Source organism: Megalobrama amblycephala, unplaced genomic scaffold (genome assembly GCF_018812025.1).
Source record: "Megalobrama amblycephala isolate DHTTF-2021 unplaced genomic scaffold, ASM1881202v1 scaffold216, whole genome shotgun sequence".
In the NCBI taxonomy this organism is placed as follows: domain Eukaryota; kingdom Metazoa; phylum Chordata; class Actinopteri; order Cypriniformes; family Xenocyprididae; genus Megalobrama; species Megalobrama amblycephala.
The window spans coordinates 222,895-242,227 of NW_025953338.1; positions in this window are offsets into that span (position 1 = coordinate 222,895).

Below are 19,333 nucleotides of genomic sequence, written 5' to 3' on the forward strand. Positions count from 1 at the left end.
CAACATGCTTGTTGTATCAGATTGCTGCCGCTACGGGTGTAAGCTTCCCCCATTTATTAATAAAAACACAACACTAGCCAGGCTTATTCCTCATTCAGGTAACTGCATTTTAAAGAAACATGCATTCAGATTTTCGCACTCAGTTTGTGTTGGGGGATTTCGGCATATGGTTTGTTTTGGGGGTTTATTGCTGCTCTCCCTGCTCTTATTCATGCTAGGCTGCATGGATGCGCAGGGAGTTCTTGCCCAGAACAGAACCATACCGCCAATACAAACTCTATGCATTATCTATCATATTTGACGATAGTGGTCCTGACAGAACTGCAATTGTGCAGTTTGTATCCATTAACACGCTCATAAACATTACAAAAAGAAATGTCATGCCATAAGCTACACAATTACGAACAAAATAACCGTTGATATTCCAATAATCAACATTTTGTTATTCAACAAGTGCTAGGCTATTAAGATAAAAAGTTTCTGCTGTAGATAGTTTGCGCCTAATCTGACTCTCCACAATGGACTACACAATATTTTATAGGCCTATTTGTATTTTGACTGCAGTTAAGAGCAAAATGACGAGAACATGTTTAACATTGGATGTTTAAGATTCTTTATTAAATATTCTTACTTTATGCAAAACATATAGGCATCTGTACATTGTACCTCTATAACATCATAACATAAATTATTAAATTATAAATTACCGTACAAACCCAATCTTGTTTTTTGCTATTTATTTATATCAGCAGATCTGTGTTGATTCAGTTCATTTCAATAACTGCTGATGTTGCAAACTGTGGTTAAGCTGGAAAGCAGCTGGAAAGAATTGACCAAGATATGTAACATTATGGCTCCGTATTAAGAATAACTGTACAGAATCTTTACTGCCATCCAATGTTCCTTAAAGACAAAGAAATAAAATAAAAATGTTAAAGAAAAACAAACAAAAACAACAAACCGATTGTGTTTATATATCAATGTATAATGTTTACATTATCTTGTGTGTATTAAAAAGCACTCACCCAACCTAACAGTGCTTGCTCTGCAACACTTGACAAGTTTGAGATAGTTCGTCGTTTTACGGTTCCAGGCTGAGAAACACAAAAAAGGTGAATATAGGCCCTATATATATATATATATATTATACATATGTAATTTACTGATTTAACAGTCATGTACTCTAAATGGTTATTTTTCATATAGCCTAACCTATTGTGAGATGTTTCAATTATTCCACCTTTGCTGACAAGTTTGTCGGAGAACATAGATCAGATACCAAAGCCAAAACAGAGAAACAGCTGAAGAAGCGCATGGTCCTAAAAAAAGCGGTAATTTACTTGATTTGCTTATCATTCTAGCAATCATTCTGTATTTGTGCGAATGGGAAAAGATGCGAAAGTGTAGCCTATTAATAGTGTATCGTAATTTCTCCCAATAGGCCGATGTCCTGTTTAGTGCGGTGACAGTCGAAAGCAGTGGACACCAAGCAAGACCGACTGTGTTGGAGGATTTGAGGCCTGAGCTGGCGAGGCAGCGCTCCGAGATCGAGCCACTGAGGAAAGAGCTGCATGCATGCAAACAGGCATGCGCAAGCACAAATACAGCCCTTGCTGATTTAAATAACTCTCACAAGCAACTTGTTCAGACCCACACGACGGTTGTAATGCAGTTGAGAGACAGCAGCAAAGAACACCGCTACTGTCCTGCACTCCAGTAGCAGACTGTATGACTCGGACCGGGGTCACTCTTAACCTGAGTGTGGATGCAGACCGGAGTGAAAATACGCCCTCCATCGCTTCTGTGGATCTGAATCCTACTCCACCTGGAAGTTGTCATCCTGATCTCCAGTTCTGCCCTCCCACCATAGAGCATACTGACATACTGATGATGATGCAGAAATTAACAATTCCTGTATAAAATGGGACAGCAACCTTTATATCAAACATTTTTACGTCGTCCACAGCTGAGCAAAGCAAGAGGAAGGTTCTGCGCAAGAGTGCACAAGTGAATGTGCATGCACAATTATTAGGGGGTAGGAGGATTTTTTTATTCTTTAATTTTCATATGCAATGAAAAAAATGGGATAAACACGAAACTTGTAAATAAAATAAATTGATGTACAGTATATATAAGTTAGTGACATATATTAGATATCATAATGAGCAAAAATACGCCACAGTAGACCGCCGCTCATGCTGAACTGCACGGTGCTGCTGTTTCCAATGGATATGAGGCACCAGCCCATAAAACAGCTGAAATAGACCATGCTCAATCTCACACAGTTAAGGCATAATTGGAAACAGTTTGAAAAATCAAGAACAATAGCAGTTAATAAGAATTATTGCTCTTAATGCGGTCTTAATGCTGGACCGTTCTCATTTCGCTCCGCATATGGAACTTGAAGGATTTATATATATTTATATATATATATATATATATATATATATATATATATATATATATGCCTAGTAATGACTGTTTAATGACAATAGCATGCAGTAAGACTTTGTGTAAAGGTCTTTCTTTTAATTTCTGATGCATAGACTGTAGCCTAAGACTATACCACGTTTTGAAATTAACTCTCACTTAAAATTTTCGAATGGTTTTTAAGGATGTTAAATTGTTATATTATAATGTTATTGTTGTTTTACTTCGTCCTTTCATCTCCGTTTACAAACCAACATTTTATTATTACAGTCACTTTCCAATCCGTTCCTTTGCGCCACCTGGCGGTAGTTTTGCGAATGATATTTAGACGCGACTGAAATTCAGTTTAAAGGCCCTCAATGGTTCAATCCCAGAGATACAGAGATCTTAATGCGACTCCATGAGTAAATTGTACACATTTTCAGTGGTCAAAAACCAAATGTGGTTCGTTTTACATACAGCTGATACTTTTTTCTTTTAAAGAGGAATATCTGAAGAACAAATAATGTTGAAACTAGAAATGTATCTTGTGTTTTTCTATCATCTCAGTTACACAGAACATACCTGTCTGAGAGCCATAAATTTTCCTTTTCCAAAGTTTGCAAACATAATGTTACGGTACGATACTTGAACATTTCCAATCTGGCAACGCTGGTTTTCTTCAGAAACTACAGACAGTTAATGTTTGGCTAACTGTGCTAAAAGCGCCAAAGACAACTTTTAGTTGCACGAGACGAACCTGATTATTGCTGATTCAATGTTTCGTTTCTCCAATCACTACACAAAGCTGGTTTTCTAATGTATTTGGGCATTACCATGACTTTAAACATGGATTTTGGGCTGATCTATTTTTGGAGTTTCCAATGATAAAATGCTGTTTTGAAGTGATTCAGTGAGTCGAGGCTGTAATGTGATTGTTTATGAGGTACAGCTGATCCAATCAGAGGATTGATCTCCTTTTATAAGAATGTCTGGAGGAATTACAGCTGGATAAATGGATCCTCAGGTAGGTCTGACACAGAGTCTTCAATCAGAGAGTGTTATTCTCTAGAAAAGCTTTGGTATTGATGCTTGTTCACCTGCTGGAGATTCATTCAGCTGTTTTGTGTGGGAAAGCAGTGTTCACTTTCTAGAGCACAAATCTCAGGCTGTGTCCAAAACCGCCTACTCACCGAGTAGGTACTTCATTTTAATAAGCAATTTACTTAACGAGCCTAAAGGCAGGAACACACCAAGCCGATGCCGACGAACTAGTGCTGACGAAAGCAGATTGCGAGGTTGGTTCACGTCGGCAGCGTCTGCGTCCAAAGTTGCCCTGACACACCAAACCAATGCTAGACAGCCGACGGCCAAGTAGCACGTCCGTTCTGCGCCTGCGTGAGATGAAATGCCTTTCTGAACCAGCAGGTGGCAGTAGCTGAACAGCCAATCAGAATGATCAGATGGCCCGACAGTTCTGACACCAATTCAACATGTCGGACATAATCCGTGTGACCATCATGTGACCTACGACGTCATCACAAGCGCAACAACTAAAAAGATATGAGTGACGGGTTTAATTCATCTATCTGTAAATATCTTGATATTGATTAAACTTGATTAATCATTTTGTGGTCTTGAAGAAACGGCTGCCCATTTATTTTGTGATTGTACAACCAATAAATGTTGGGTTAATTTAAGTTCTTATACTTTTAACCCTACTAATCTTACCCACAGTTGTATCCTTAAAAATATTATTTTTTATTATGAAAACATGATCTCTTGAATATGTTGTTAATTTCTTGATTTTTATATGCAAAAAAATGTCATCCACAACTTGCAAAAAGTGGCTTAAATCTCATTTAAACTTCAACAAGAAAAAGGAAAACATAAACGCTCATATCATCCCTCAGGTTTATAAATAACATAATTTTAATGCATTATGATGAATTATTCAGATATTTAACCTTGTCATTGTGTTTTTTTCTGTGTACATGATCTCATACTATATTGTACGTAAACCCAGGATATTTATTTTTTCTCATTATGATTGTTCATTGTTAAAGCTATAATCATTGTATTTTAAATTGTATTTTTTTGTAAGTTCTGCAATAAATACCTGCAATCCTACCTAGTGCGGTTTTCCTCAGTGTCGGGCAGCTGCTTCATTATATATATATGTAACAGAGTTTAAATAATGTAAATTCCGCATAAATTGGGAAATCTTGCTATTGGTTGAGACACTGTGGGGCGGAGCTATGCCTGCTCGTAAGGCGCATCATTGATTGCTCCGTCTTAAAAACTAAGTTTGGATTGTTTTGAAGGCCAAGTTAGTGATGGGCAAATTAAGTCTCATGAAGCACCAAAGCTTTCCCCTCATTGCTCCGAGAAAAGATTAAAAGTTTCGAGAGTGTTGAAAACAGTGCCATCTGGTGTTTAGTAAAAAATAAAGCACCCAAAACCCTGTGAAAGACCCTTAGCCGCCACCACACAATTTCATAGTTTCATAGAGCCAGCTGCGTTTCCACTGTCATATATGCGATGCTAAAGGCTACTTATGTTAACCACTGCGATAATAAACACACACGTTCATGGAAAATACCAGAGACTAGACAATTCTTATATGATTATAATCATGTATTTATTTGGTTTAATGCTTTGTTGATACGGGACTAATGCATACGCATATCTTTCACAGATTCACTCACTCTGGTTAACTCATATAACTCATAACTCCTGTTTTCTTCTCTTGAGCTCCCCCTGTTGCTCTGGCTGAAAGGATAACAGTATAGTGAGATGGAGAGATCGCCTCGGATATATCCTCCGATTGCAAGCATCGCATAATTTAGAGGAAAATTGATAAAAATGAGTGAATTTCTCAGTGTGAATTTCTCCATCCAACACAAACACACACACACAGTCACATTGGTGCCGTGACTCATTGTTTCTTCAATCAAGATGGTATCTGAAGCGGCTGAGGGTTCATCTTAAAGTTTTCGATGGAGTCAGGTGGACACAATCTTGCTCCGAAGCTGTGGTCTTTTTTTTTTTTTTTTTTAACTTTCAATAACTCTTCATATAATCTATAATAACACTAAACACTATTCCATGTTTCCTCCAAACGATATTTTCTTAATTATTAAGCAGGCACATGAAAATTCAATGAAAATTACCTGTTTGATTTTTTCCAAATTAAAGATACATCGTTTAGTAATTTGCATATGTGGTGCACACTGAATTGAACAGGTCACAAACACTTTAAATAGATTTGTTTTCAGGTTAAAGAAAACTAAATTATACCAATTTTTTATTGGTTAATCTGATTATGAGCATCATATGCTGCTGTTTAAATGATAAAGGGTTATAACAGTCCACTAGCCCATTTTCTGGTAATATGAGTTTTGAATTAAATAAAGCTTATCCATCAGCTTGACTGAATGAGCTGTCAATTTCTCTTTCATGTTTTATTTTAAAGACATCATGAGGATAACATAATGCTTATTGTTAAGGCAACATTACATAATACAGATATATATCACTATAGTTATGTTTAACCCGTCCGTTATTGCTGTGAAAAGAATCACACTTTTTCATGGCCTGTTGAAAGTACCTGATGCTTTTACACTTTAAAATGTCCTTTTAATGTTCATTGGTTGAAGGGTGAGCAAATAATGTACCCAATTGTACCCATTTAAAACCCCCCCCAAAAAAAGACGTATTATTGCGTTCATAGAGCGAGTCTTTCACTCACTGTTTACAGCTTAATGGAAGTTACTCCCATAATTCGCACAATTATGGATATTTTCACTTAGTCTAAATAGCATTTTGCTAAAAATACTGCTATTTTCACTTAGTTCAAATAGTCACTGCCTTGTTATTATGCCTTTTGGATTGTAACTTTTCTGACTGCCATAGGTGGTCTATAGCTTCACCCTTAACTATAAAGATGCATTTTCCCAGCAGCTAAAGTAGCCTGAGGGCTAATATTATATTAATGATTGTTGAACCCGTCTAATTTTAGTGTGTGTCACGGAGCCACCAGCACCAGAAATCGGGAAAGGTAGCACAGAATGGACTGTTCTCAAATCTGGTGTAGGCACTGGGAGACATCAAGCCCAGAATATTCTCAGTGAGTCCGCTGGCCCCACACCACACGCAAGGCACAACATCCAAGATAAGATGACAGGTGTTTTGTGCTTGTGTGATCGAGGGATGCTGCAGCACATCCGGATGCCACTGAGGACACAGCCTGGGATATGTCCCTTGCTGAGCTGAAGGCATTCATTGCACTACTTTATGCCAAACATTGACATTGAAAGTTTCTGGTCTGAGGAATGGGGCAACACGTTCTTCGTTTCCACAATGTCAAGGAACCGGTTAGGGAATTCATGCGCTACCTGCTGTTTGATCGGAAGGAAACCCGGCGCTGCCGTTTGACCACCGACAAGTTTGCACTCATGGCTGAGGTGTGGCAGAAATTCACCCAGAACTGCATTGCATGATACCGACCAGGGCCAGACATTACTGTTGATGAGCAACTGTTCCCCACAAAGGCAGGATGCAGATTCACACAGTACATGCCCAACAAGCCAGATAAACTTGGAATCAAATTTTGTCTGGCAGCAGATGTTGACTCCAAATACTTGTTGAACGGCTTTCTGTACCTGGGCAAAGATGACAGCGGACCAGCCACCAACGCCTTGGTGGGAATGTGGTATTGAAGCAGGTGGATCCATTTGTTGGGAAGGGAAGGAATGTCACCACTGATAATTTCTTCACCTCCATCCCACTTACCAACTTGATTCTCCGCAAAAATACAAGCATGGTGGGGACCATCAACAAGAATAAGCGTGGGCTCCCACCTTCTGTGCAGGGGAGAGGGGAGATGTTCACCACCAAGGTGCTGAAAACTGACGAAAGCACATTGACTGTTTATCAGTGTAAGCAACGAAGAAATGTCATATATGTGTTTACTTCCTTCCTTCCTCGTTGTCAGTGCAGACTTGTTTAGCTTATATTGACCATTATGAACAGTGATTAGTGTAGGCTGCATATAAAAGAGTCATGAAACACAGGACGTGATGGTATAAACTGTCCTTTGTGCCAGTGGGTGGTACGCACATGAGGTTTGCCTTGATCTTGAGAATGGCGTGAGAGCTGTATCTCAGGCGTGGGAAAGCTGTGAATTTGGGACACATCATCAGTAGTGTTCCTTTGAATCAGATTAAAAGAACAAAAGTCTTTTTGATACGAGTGTTTTAAGAGATAAGGGCCTCATTTATAAAAAGTGTGAGTCCAGATTATATCTAAGAGAGTGTGTACATTTAAATCCACGCCGGCGCTCATATGTGTATAAACGGCCTTGGATGTGGCAAAGATAAACTTATTTAACACTAACACTAAAGCATTACACCACAATAGAATGAAGAAGGCATTTAGTCGAAACATTTGTGTTTTATTGTATTTGTGACATGTAAAATAAAAGACTTAATGTGTTTTGTCTGTATGTGATTTTTTTGATGATCAAAGACATGATAGTTGTTGATTTGTTTAATATGAGGACTACGGTTAAGGTGGAAATCTTTAATGTTTCACTGGGGGAAAGTCACCCATATCTTGGATGGCCTGACAGTTAACAGCAATTTTTCATTTTTGGTGAACTATTTCTTTGGGCACATTAATATTCGCAATGCTAATGTTTTCAACATGCTGATTTATCACTCAGTTCATTTAGTAAATTTCAAATGTTGTACATTGTTTTTATATTCGTATAAAGTTTATTCTAATTAAAGGCTTTTTTGCATGTCTCTAGAAGAATAGTTGATGTAACAGTTAAAGTTTTAGCTCAGGGCCGCTCGCTCAACCCACAATGCTCTTTGTGAGACGCTGGTTCAGGAATATTTAAAACAGTCAATAGGTCTGATGATATGGAGTTCACATATTGTTTTAATGGAGTTGTGAATCTTATACTCAGCCTAAATGCACATCACACATTAAAAAAAAAAAAGTCTTGATGTCGATTCTGTTAAGAAAATAGGTGTTTTTTTGAAGCACACACTGCCAGGTGTGATCTTTAGCCACCGTATTTGTGCTAGACTGGAATAGTTCTGTACGGTTGCCAATTCTGCAGATGTCTTCAGTGAGGGGGAGATTACCTGACATTTATTGTGCTTCAAATCACTGATGGTACTCGGAGCACAGTGTGAATGTACTCTGACCGTTTTGCCTGATAAAGTTTCTGAAATGCTTCAGATGATTTACTGAGGTCCTCGTCTCCAGCCACGAGAGCATGACAACGTATAATGTCCCTCACTTTTAACAGGGAGTGTCCTATTTTCAGCGCAAGACTGGGAGTTTTGTAACTGTTGTCATGTTTGTCAAATCCTGCCGTCTCCTTCTCCGCCTCAATGACCTTCATAGAGTTGCTTGGTTTTATAATAGCATCCTCTAGAGATTGAATTGAGGACTTTCTGCACAAAGTCTGTAAGAAACGTCCAAGTCGGCGGGTTTTTGACGTATATATAATAATAATCATTAATTACTGGTTTAGTTCTTCATGAGTCATACATGAACTCATGATTATCTGTGCATTAGTTAAGCCTGAATTAATGCATATTAGCGCACACGTATGGTAACGTGTTACCTTAATTTCTATTCACATTCTCGTTATGTTCACTTTTACCCACACTAATTCTGAAAGTGTTTTTCAGGCGCTTCATTGGAATAAATCCTGAAAAAGACAAGTGAAGGTCGCCAACAAAGGGGAATCAGTCAACACTCGGGTTGCCCGTCTACTTAAGAAGCTAATGGACTTTGAGTGGGACTTCATATAAGTGAACGCACTCATTCTCACACACACACACACACACACACACACACACACACACACACACACACACACAGACCTTACACATACTCTTCGAAAAACAACAAAAACATGCTTTTATTGTGTTAGTCACACAATTGTTTCAGGTGTTCATTCTTGAATACCTAAATTTTGACTTTCTTCTTCATTGAATTCTTTCTTCATTCAGTAATTCTTCTTCATTCAGTAATTCTCTGAGTCACTCATTTAGTTTTGTCTAATGTTATATAAATGTTTTGTTTATTCAGTTAAACATTTTATTCTGAAGCTTAAGTTCAGTCATTCCAACTGCATCAGCCACTAATTTTGAGAATATTTTGTGTTTAAAGTGGCTTTTTTCCCCCAAAGTTTTAATACAGCACATTTTGAAGTAACACTGCATTGTGTTAAATGTTTCATGTTTCAAAGGATATATTTGTACATTGTATTAAAACATGGTTTTAAAGCAAGACTTCTAAGGGGTAAATCATAAAATCAAAGAAATATCTAGAAAAATAATTCCACCTGTTTTTCTTAGCAGTCCATTTCTCAATATAATAACATATTTGTAGCTTACAGTTAAAAGGGACAGTTTTTAACAGTGTACATTTTGGGCTTTGAGTCCTGATCCATCATCCAAATCACTTTAACCTAATAATAATAATTTATGGCCATTTTAGTAACTCAGAAATCACCCTGTTGAACCCCAGAAGTGTCTGATTCACACACTTGTGAAACTAATTTAGGTTAGTCACTTGAGTGATTTCAAAGTCATATGAAGCGAATAAAAAGGTGTTTTTGCTCAGATCAATCAGCACCATTGTTCAGGTGAAAGACTTTCTTTTTCTCTCATGCCAGTGTGTGCCAGCGCTGATGTAAAGGATTGTGGGCGACACAAACCAGTTGATCAGCTCATGATGGTCCACTCACTTTGTCTTTGTCTAAACACACAGGTCAGATGGTCAGTGGTCATCACGAGTGTCTTGTTCCACACAGAATGAATGTGTCTTCTCTGTCTGTGAGGCATGTTCACGTCTTCTTCTCTCGTCAGTGTGTGGTCGAGCCCCTCTCAACAGCAGGATTGATGGAGGGGAGAATACGGTACTGTGTCAAGCTGGTCATCTATGAGCTTTGTTCAGTAGAAAAATTAAAGTGAGAAAATGAGGATGTTTTCATTTTTATGAACTCAATAAAGTGCCATTCTTGAAAATGAGGCATTTCAGTAACTGACTTGTTTTGTCTTTAATGTCTCTCTTCATTGATGGTTTTCTCTGTCATGTTTCAGGTGGAGAATTGTCCTTGACGGTGGTATGGATGGGTTCAGCTGTTCACAGGCGTTTATCAGCCTTTACCCGACACTGGAACAGCCATGGTTTGAGAACAGAGCCACACCAGACACCCGTGCAGATTTTGGTCCGAGGCCGTCTGGAAGGACAGAGAAGCACAGCGATGGAAGAGATGTTTGTCAGAACAGCAGATGAAAGTGTTCTTCAGAACACTTGGCAGTAATATTGTACTTAAAGGGACAGTTCTGTCAGCGTTTAAAGCCAAGAGATCTTTCAGGGCAAAAACATGGAGTGAAAAATGCCTCAAAAATAATTCACACATGCATGGAACTTAATTCACGTGCACAAAATACATTTATATATTCATAAAATACATTTCACAAAGGCAAAACAGTTCATAGATATCCATCTGCTTGCTGTGTCTCGTGAGGATGACTGAAAGCCATTGATCAGTCAGAGCTTTGTCCAGCTCATGTTCAGATGAAGAGCTTGATGCTCTCGAGGTGAAGAACAGAAGCAGGATATCGTATGGTTCGAGGGGCGTACAGCGGGATAGGGTGTGTGCATCCATGCTCCGTCGGTGTTCCCTCGAGGATGACCAACCTGAGATGAGAACATATAGTGTTCCTTACCCCAAGAACACCAACCACAAACTAAATAAATCAATCTTCTCTGATGGGATAGTGTTCATCAAATGTGAATCACAGAACTCATTTTATTATGAACACTATATGGATATAGTACTCTTTTAATCTACTGGGTTTTTCCTACTATATAGTGGGGTTCATCACAATGTTCAAGTGTTTTTATGTGGTCTAGAAGCTCCAGTGACACCTGGCATCATAGTTAACATCATAGTTTTCAGCTACAGATACCAATGTGTCAATTCATTATTCACATTAAGTCACGATCCACACATTTGTTCAGGTTGTTTCATAAGAGAGGCCAGTAGAGTGATTTAAAGTCATATATAGTGTGGTTCATCAGTGCTGGTTCTGCTAGGTCTAGGGTGGCTAACGTCGGTCCTGGAGAGACACTCCAACCCTGATCAAACATGAACAAACAAGCTAATCGAGGTCTGAAGGGTTGCTATAAAGCTGTAGGCAGGGAAATGTTTATCAGACTCTCCAGGATCACTGTACTCGTCTATATACTCTTGTCCCACAGAATCGAGCGTCTCTGGCGTGATGTATTTGAGGGGTCACAAGCATCTACTACAACATCCCGCACACACTGGAGGACAGTCACCTGCTGGATATTAGCAGCTCCTCACACTTATTCAGCTGTCATTATGTCTTCCTGAAAGCATCCAGGCCAGCTTGGATGTCTTTGGAGAGGGGTGGGACCACCATCCCATGAGGACAGAACAAAATCTGACACCTAATCAGTTGTGCTCCAAAATCCAGTTATGGATCCAGAGCTAATAAATGTTAAATGTGAAGAGAAAAAGAAAAGTAAAATAATTTCTTTAGGATGCAGCCATACCAAACCCTGAATGGGAGGACAGCAGATACTCAAGAGGGCCAAACCTCGGGATGCATGTTCCTGTGCTTGACATTTCATTACCAGACGATGAAATAGCACAACTTAAAGAGGGTAAGTAAAAAAGTTTAAAAAAGTTAAAGTTCAAATAACACGGCCTTATCTTTTTTTCTTTTAAAGAGGCGTATTAGAAGATGAACAAACACTGCCCCCTGTTGACTCTTTCTAGTTCAATGAGACCAGATCCACTGTGAACAGATTGTAGACACATCACCATATCGTTCAGTGCTGGTGTACCCGCTGAGAACAGCTTCATCTCGGCCAGTGCTTCGGGGATTTACCGCTGGTTCTTACAGTGGTTAAACATGAGACATAATTCAGTTTGAGTACATTAAAAGAGTAATCTTTGGTCTTATGAATCTATTACTTGTGCAAGTCAAATATTACCTTACATCATGTAGCATAGCATATTGGCTACAACTAGACGGGACATATCAGATGAAGACTCTTCTCCGCTCTTCAAATACACACAACATTAAACTTTATAGACATAGTGTTTTTTGAGTGAAGAAAACGCTTTACTTTTTTTTTCCAAACGTCAGATCTTTATTTACCTTTGCATTGCACAGACGAGATGACCAAACTGAGTGCGCACTTCAGTCACGAGGAGAGTTATGCTCTTTAAAATCCTCTTCATTCGTTAAATGTTTGTAAAACCCACATACAAGCGTAAAGGGTGACCTATATATTTTGTTTTGTTTTTTAATGAAATAAAACAAACATTTGGAAATAAAGAGATACGAAGTGTAGCATTTATTTTATTTTATTTATTTTTGGTAATTATCCACGGCACACTTGACAACCGTCACAGGCACACTAGTGCTTTACATTTGACTGAACTGCACAATTGTGTTTATTTGTTGTTCAATAAATATTATTTTATATAAATATGTCCATTAGTGCGTGATATGGATTGAGTGAAAGTTACACTAATAGGCCATTAGATGGCGGCAACACTTTACATGAGAATGAGTCAGTGAGGCACAAGAGACTTTTAAATTGAAAGCAACATTTGCAAAGGAAGTTGTTTTAGCGCTGTGTTGTTTGTGCTATTGATGATTTGTGATGGTTGTTCATGAGTCTCTTGTTTGTCCTGAGCAGTTAAACTGAGCTCTGTTCTTCAGAAAAATCCTCCAGATCCTGCAGATTCATCAGTTTTCCAGCATCTTCTGCATATTTGAACTGAAAGAGAAAAACTAAATAAACAAAGTAAAAATTATTCAGACTGATAATTCCCCCCCCCCAAGGATTCTATAGATATCGCGATATATCGATATTGTGAATTCTTTTGGCCACAATAACCGTGGTGTGAAATCTAATATCGTGACAGCCCTAGTTTAGATCAGATGAGTTCAGCAATATCACACAAGTTATGAGTGTCACATAGCCCAACCAGAGCAAATGCAATACTGATTATACAACAGTAACCGTATTGGCTAATTATTTTATACACAATTTTGTGTTTTTGTTCAATTTTGCCAATGAAAATTTCAGAATGACTTGGAGTTTCCATGTGTTTCATTCTGAATTGGTGTTTTGAACAAATCGATTGAAATCAATGATTCAGCGGACCATTAATAAAAGACTTGTTGAAACGTGACAAATATGACAATTCAGTAATTATTTACTCAGCCTCATGCTCCACAAAATTCTCTGTTGAATCAAATAAAATATTTCATTCTCAAGCTACTTTTTGTAATGTCTATTTGATGCTTTACACAAAAAAACAAAAACTTTGGGTTAATTTTTCATCAAGAATTGATTTGATTAAATTGTGATTAATTGCCACATCATGTAATTAGTTTAAAACTGTGAATCTGTATATATACTGTATATGTGTGTGTGTGTGTGTGTGTGTGTGTGTGTGAGTGTGTGAATATAAACTGTTTCATATCTCAGCTAGCACAGGTCCATGATAAATGTGACCTTGGGTGTTTTGAAAGGCGCCGTTAAATAAAATGCATTATTATTATTATTATTATTACTATAAGCAGCACAGCTCCATGATAAATGTGGGTAGAGATGAGGCGAGGACACTCATGTGCACTTGAGCTTTATTGAACAATGACAAAACCTCCCCAGTGAGGGAAAACAGTCCTCTCAAACACTTCAGCTGCTAAAATAACATGGGTCAGGACTCCTGCAGGAGAACCACAAAGACACTGAGGACAGAGAAACTGGGGAAAAGAGCTGAGGAGGGTAATGAAGAACAGCAGCTGGGACAAATGAACTTCTAAAACAAGAGGGAGTGGTCAGGAGAAACATGAGACACAGACAAATCAATACAGTTCAATGATATCTTCAAGTGTCTCTATAGTAAAACGATTCAAAATCGTCTTTAATGGTTTAGTGCAATAAGCTTTTGGAAAAAAACAAACAAAAAACACTTTTAAAAATGCATCTTTCCACTTTACTCCACTGGAGAACACAATACATTAAGTCCATTATTTTCATACATTAAAAACAAAAAAACAAGATGCAAGTAAAACTGAATTTCAGTAGCATAATATAAGATAAAGAGAATAAAGTTCACGCAAACGAAAAGTGGTTTTATTTACAGCTTAACTAGAAAACATTACATGCAAAGCTTTATTCAATATAAATCAATATCAATATCAAAAGTCCATCCCAGCCAGAGCACAGATGCCAGCGCACCTTTGTCTCTTTTTCCCCTGAAATTAAGCAAATGACTTTATTTTTTTCTCCGAAAGTTAAAAGATTCATTTTTTAAATCCCGAAGCTGTCTGAAGCTGTCTCACAGAAATCCACATTCAAGCTGAATAAAATAAATTCAATGTTACTTCCATTTTTTGATATTCTCGTTCCCATGGTTTTTACAAATGGAAAGTCTTCTTTGTTTCAGTGCACTGGGCAGTCTATTAGGAAGAGAGCAAAAACAGAATTATATTTCTATTTGAAAAGGACTGAGGCTTCAAACATACACAATGCTGGATGGATGGATGGATGGATGGAGAGAAAATTAAAGGCATATAGATGGAATTAAATCTGACATTCACATGTGTTACATATCATATATAAAGACTCTTTTTCTTTCATCTCCACCTGTCTTCATGTGCTATAAATGTTGTTGGAAAACACTTTTATACACAACACAACACATGTGATCAATCCACTGAGCCGGACGCAGCAGCTCTGTGTGTGAAGAACCAGAGGAAGACGGAGATTTCTTTCTGAAAACACATTTCAGCTTTACATGAACTCTCCCTTTAATAGAGTTCATCACGCTTCAACTTGAATGAATTTAATATAGTGGCTTACCAGAACATTTGCAGAAATTCATGTTTGTGACCCATTTGTTATTGATTTTCTGCCTTTTTCTTGTCTTATTTTTGCCCGCAGTGTTTGCAGGTTTTTCAAGCCTCTGAAATGTGGACATTGCATGATCTGCTCATTTTTAGTGTGGACCCAGGCATCTTGTGATGAACAGTGTGAAGAACATTTTCACATGATGATCATACATGTAGCAAGTTGTGTTTTTATGCTTGTAAAAAGTCCCATGCTGGCTAACGCTGCTGCTGGGGTGCTGTGTTCTGGAACATGTCATAAAGTGGTTATAAACAGGTCGAAGTTGGTCCAAGCTCTTCTAAGATGGTCATGAGCAGATCAAAGCTGGTCCAACAAGGAAATGAGTTGATCTGAGCTAATCCAAGCCTGGACCAGCTGGTCAATGGAAGATCAACTCAGACTGCCTTCAAAAATCTGATACTTGAGGTAACCAAAATACAGCTGTGTTTTTAAAGTTATGAATGGTCAATCTCACCAGTTATTACAGTAACGCTGACGTAATCTGAGCTCATAAAACATCATCTTAATTATTAAAGAAGAAAAAAGACTGTGTTAGATACTCTTTAGCAATGCATCATCATGCTAACATCCAGCCAGGCTCCACCACTGTATCACTGCAACACTTCCATCACTGCAATAACATAATTATATTGTAACTTACATAATATAATAACATAATAATTATATCCGTTTTCTCACAGAGGGTTTCTTTCTCTCTCATCTGGTCATGCTTAGAGCAGCAGCAGCGCCGGCGCAGCCTGGGTTACATGATTACAATTATCATTATTATTTATTTACTTATTTATTTTTAATTGACTCGTGGGCCGGATCAAACTGTCTCGTGGGCCGTATAAGGCCCGGAGGCCGGACGTTCCCCACCTGTCACGGTGCACACAAGAACAAGATGTTAAGGATCCAGTTGCAGCATTTATTGTAGGGTAATCCAAAAGTCAAAATCCAGGGAACAGGCAAGGGTCAAAATCCATATAACAGTCCACAAAACAGAAAACCAGAGGTAACGAAAGTGCACGTAACAATTACAACAAACCACAACTGAGGACAGAAACAACTGAGACTAAATAGACAGACACTAATGAACAAACACAAAACAGCTGAGTGCAATGAACGAGATTAATGAGTCCAGGAGTGAATTATGGGAATTGCAGTTAAGACAAGTGACAAAAGTCCATGTTGGAGTGCCCTCTGGTGGCTAAACGGGGCACTCCAACTCATGATCATGACAGTACCCCCTCCTTACGGAGCGGCTACCAGACGCTCCATGAAAAAAAAAACAAAAAAAAAAAAAACACAACTCTCAGGAGGGAGGTGGACTGGAGGAGGACCAGGGTGGAGCTGGAGGAACAGACCACGGGGGCTCTAAGAAGGTCGGGGTCCTGGCTGAATGCCAGGGCGGTGCTGGAGGAACTGACCAGGCGGGTTCCAGCGGTTCAGACGGCCAGGGCAGTGGCAGCAGGGCAGAAAGCCTGGACGACGGTGGCAGGACAGAAGGCTTGGTTGACGGCGGCAGGGCAGGCGGCCTGGGCGGCGGCGGCGGCAGGGTTGGCGGGGCACTCCAACTCATGATCATGACCCTGCGTTAAGGGAATGTGAAGGATAATCTGGACGCCAATGAATGTAGAATTATATATGAAAATTATTATTATTTAAAAAGCACGTTACAAGGCGCAATACCTGATCGAATAAGCTGCAGTTATGAGAATCATCCATGGAATTTGGTAGAAAACACAAACATTATCCGGCCACATATAGGCTACACTTTAAAGTATAGGTGATAGGTAAGCATTTATGCGTTATTTATGTTATTTGGAAACTTGCTTTCTTCTTGCCTGTGGTGACACACCGTTACATTATATTAGTGCAAGTGCATTTAAAACATCAATACTGTAATTTGTAGCATTTGAACTTTTAATTTAGTGCAGTATTTACTGTAACTTTGTCACTGTGACATTTTCAGGCTTCCCTAACAACTGAAACTGGAAATCCTGTATTATCCCACCTGTCACTCATTCTATGACCACACTCGACAAAACTGAATAACTGTGAATTCATATATTAATATAGACACATTAAAGATCATGTGTACCAGAAATCTTTTTATTTATATTTTTCACAGAACAAAACAAAAAGAACATTATCTGAGACAAGTGATACAATAACAAACTTTTTTTAATTTATAAATTTAAATATTCTTTAACCATGTGCCATCTCTGATTAAAAAGGTCAGTTTTCAGTTGTAATGATGCAGTCATTTTTTCCATCATGTAAATCTGTTTTAGTCTCTGTTTCCATTCAGTTACAGTTGGTGATTTCACAGACTTCCAATTAGCAGTAATGTTTTTTTTTTGTTTGTTTTTTTGGCAATTAGTAGTAATACACGTAAAATATATCTTTGGTCAGCATTGAAAACATCAACTGATATAACACCCAGTAAGAAAAATCGTACATTTGAGGGAACTTCTCTTTTTACAATTTTCTCCATCTCTTCTTTAATATTTTTCCCATGCAGGGATTACTGGACAGTCCCAAAATATATGTGTATGGTCGCCTGTTTTACCACATTGTCTCCAGCATAAAGCTGCAGAGGGGTCTTTTACAAAATTTGAAATAACCAGAGGGGTATGAAAATAACGTATTTTAATTTTCCAGTCGAATTCCTTCCACTGTTGACTGTTCATTCCCTTATGGCACCTATAACAGAGTTTATCCAACCTGGTCTCATAGGAGAGACGTACCAGTGGGCACGTTTTCGCGAGACACAAAATTACGTACCGACGAGTATGTCTCGCTGCAGTTTCCGACAGAAACGAACGCTAGAGGCCGGTAAAACGTCGATAAGCGCTTTTGCTCGTTTTCACGCACGGTTTCGACGCCGGCCGGGGTCGGATTATGGATTCGTAAAGACTCGTTTCGCTTTTTTTGGCCGTAACCAAGCTTGCTCGGTAGCTCGGCCGATACGGAGTTGGACTTACGGCGAGGAGTCCACTCCCCCTGCCTGGGTACGAATCCCGTGAAAGTCGACTGACTGGGGCAAAAAAAAAAGAAAGAAAAAAGAGCTCAAAGAGAGATCTAAACGAGCTGAAAAACGGACGCTTCTTACGTCACGTTTGCTTTTGTTAACACTATCGGGTAGGTTTAGGCGTAGCGTCGGTGGGAAGTTATTTTAAAACGCAACGGAGCGCAAATGTCAAAACGAGAACCGCGGCGATTCGTCTAAAAAGCAAGGTCATAAAAACGTACCGCATTCACCCTATTATCTGCTCCGGCAAAAAAAAACAAAAAAAAACACGCTTTTGGCGCCGCTCAGTGGACATTTCAGAGCGAAACTGCAGCGATATGTACTCACTGGTACGTTTTCGTCATGAGACCAGGTTGAGTTTATCCCATAACTCGTCCTCTATTACTGTATTAGCTTCTATTTCCCACTTTTCCTTAATATTGTAAGTGTTTCCAGCCATGTCTGTTAACAATCTTTTATAAAGATGAGAAACATGTTTACCGACAGGGAGACGTTTTTTCTGTAATTGTAATAAAATATTGTTCTGTGCCATTTGGGATTTTGACAAGTCTTTCTTTTTCCTTATGGTTTGTAATGTAATGCCTAATTTGCAAATATCTATAAAAATCACTTGAGGGAAGATCGAATTGTTCCTGAAGTTGTGTGAAATACTTTAAGTGTGTTTCTTTAAAGAGCTGACTAAAAATAAAGAGGCCTTTAACTGCCCATCTCCTAAAACCATGATCACTCACTGAAGGTGGAAAATCTACATTACCCACTATGGCCATAGCTCGAGAAATTGTCCAACATCCTTAAGCGTTTTCTTCACTTCTGTCCATACCTTTATTGTATGATTTATCCATTCATTGTCAATCTTCATTTTACTGACATGTTTTAGATCCATAAAGGGTAGGGCAGACAGTTGTGCGC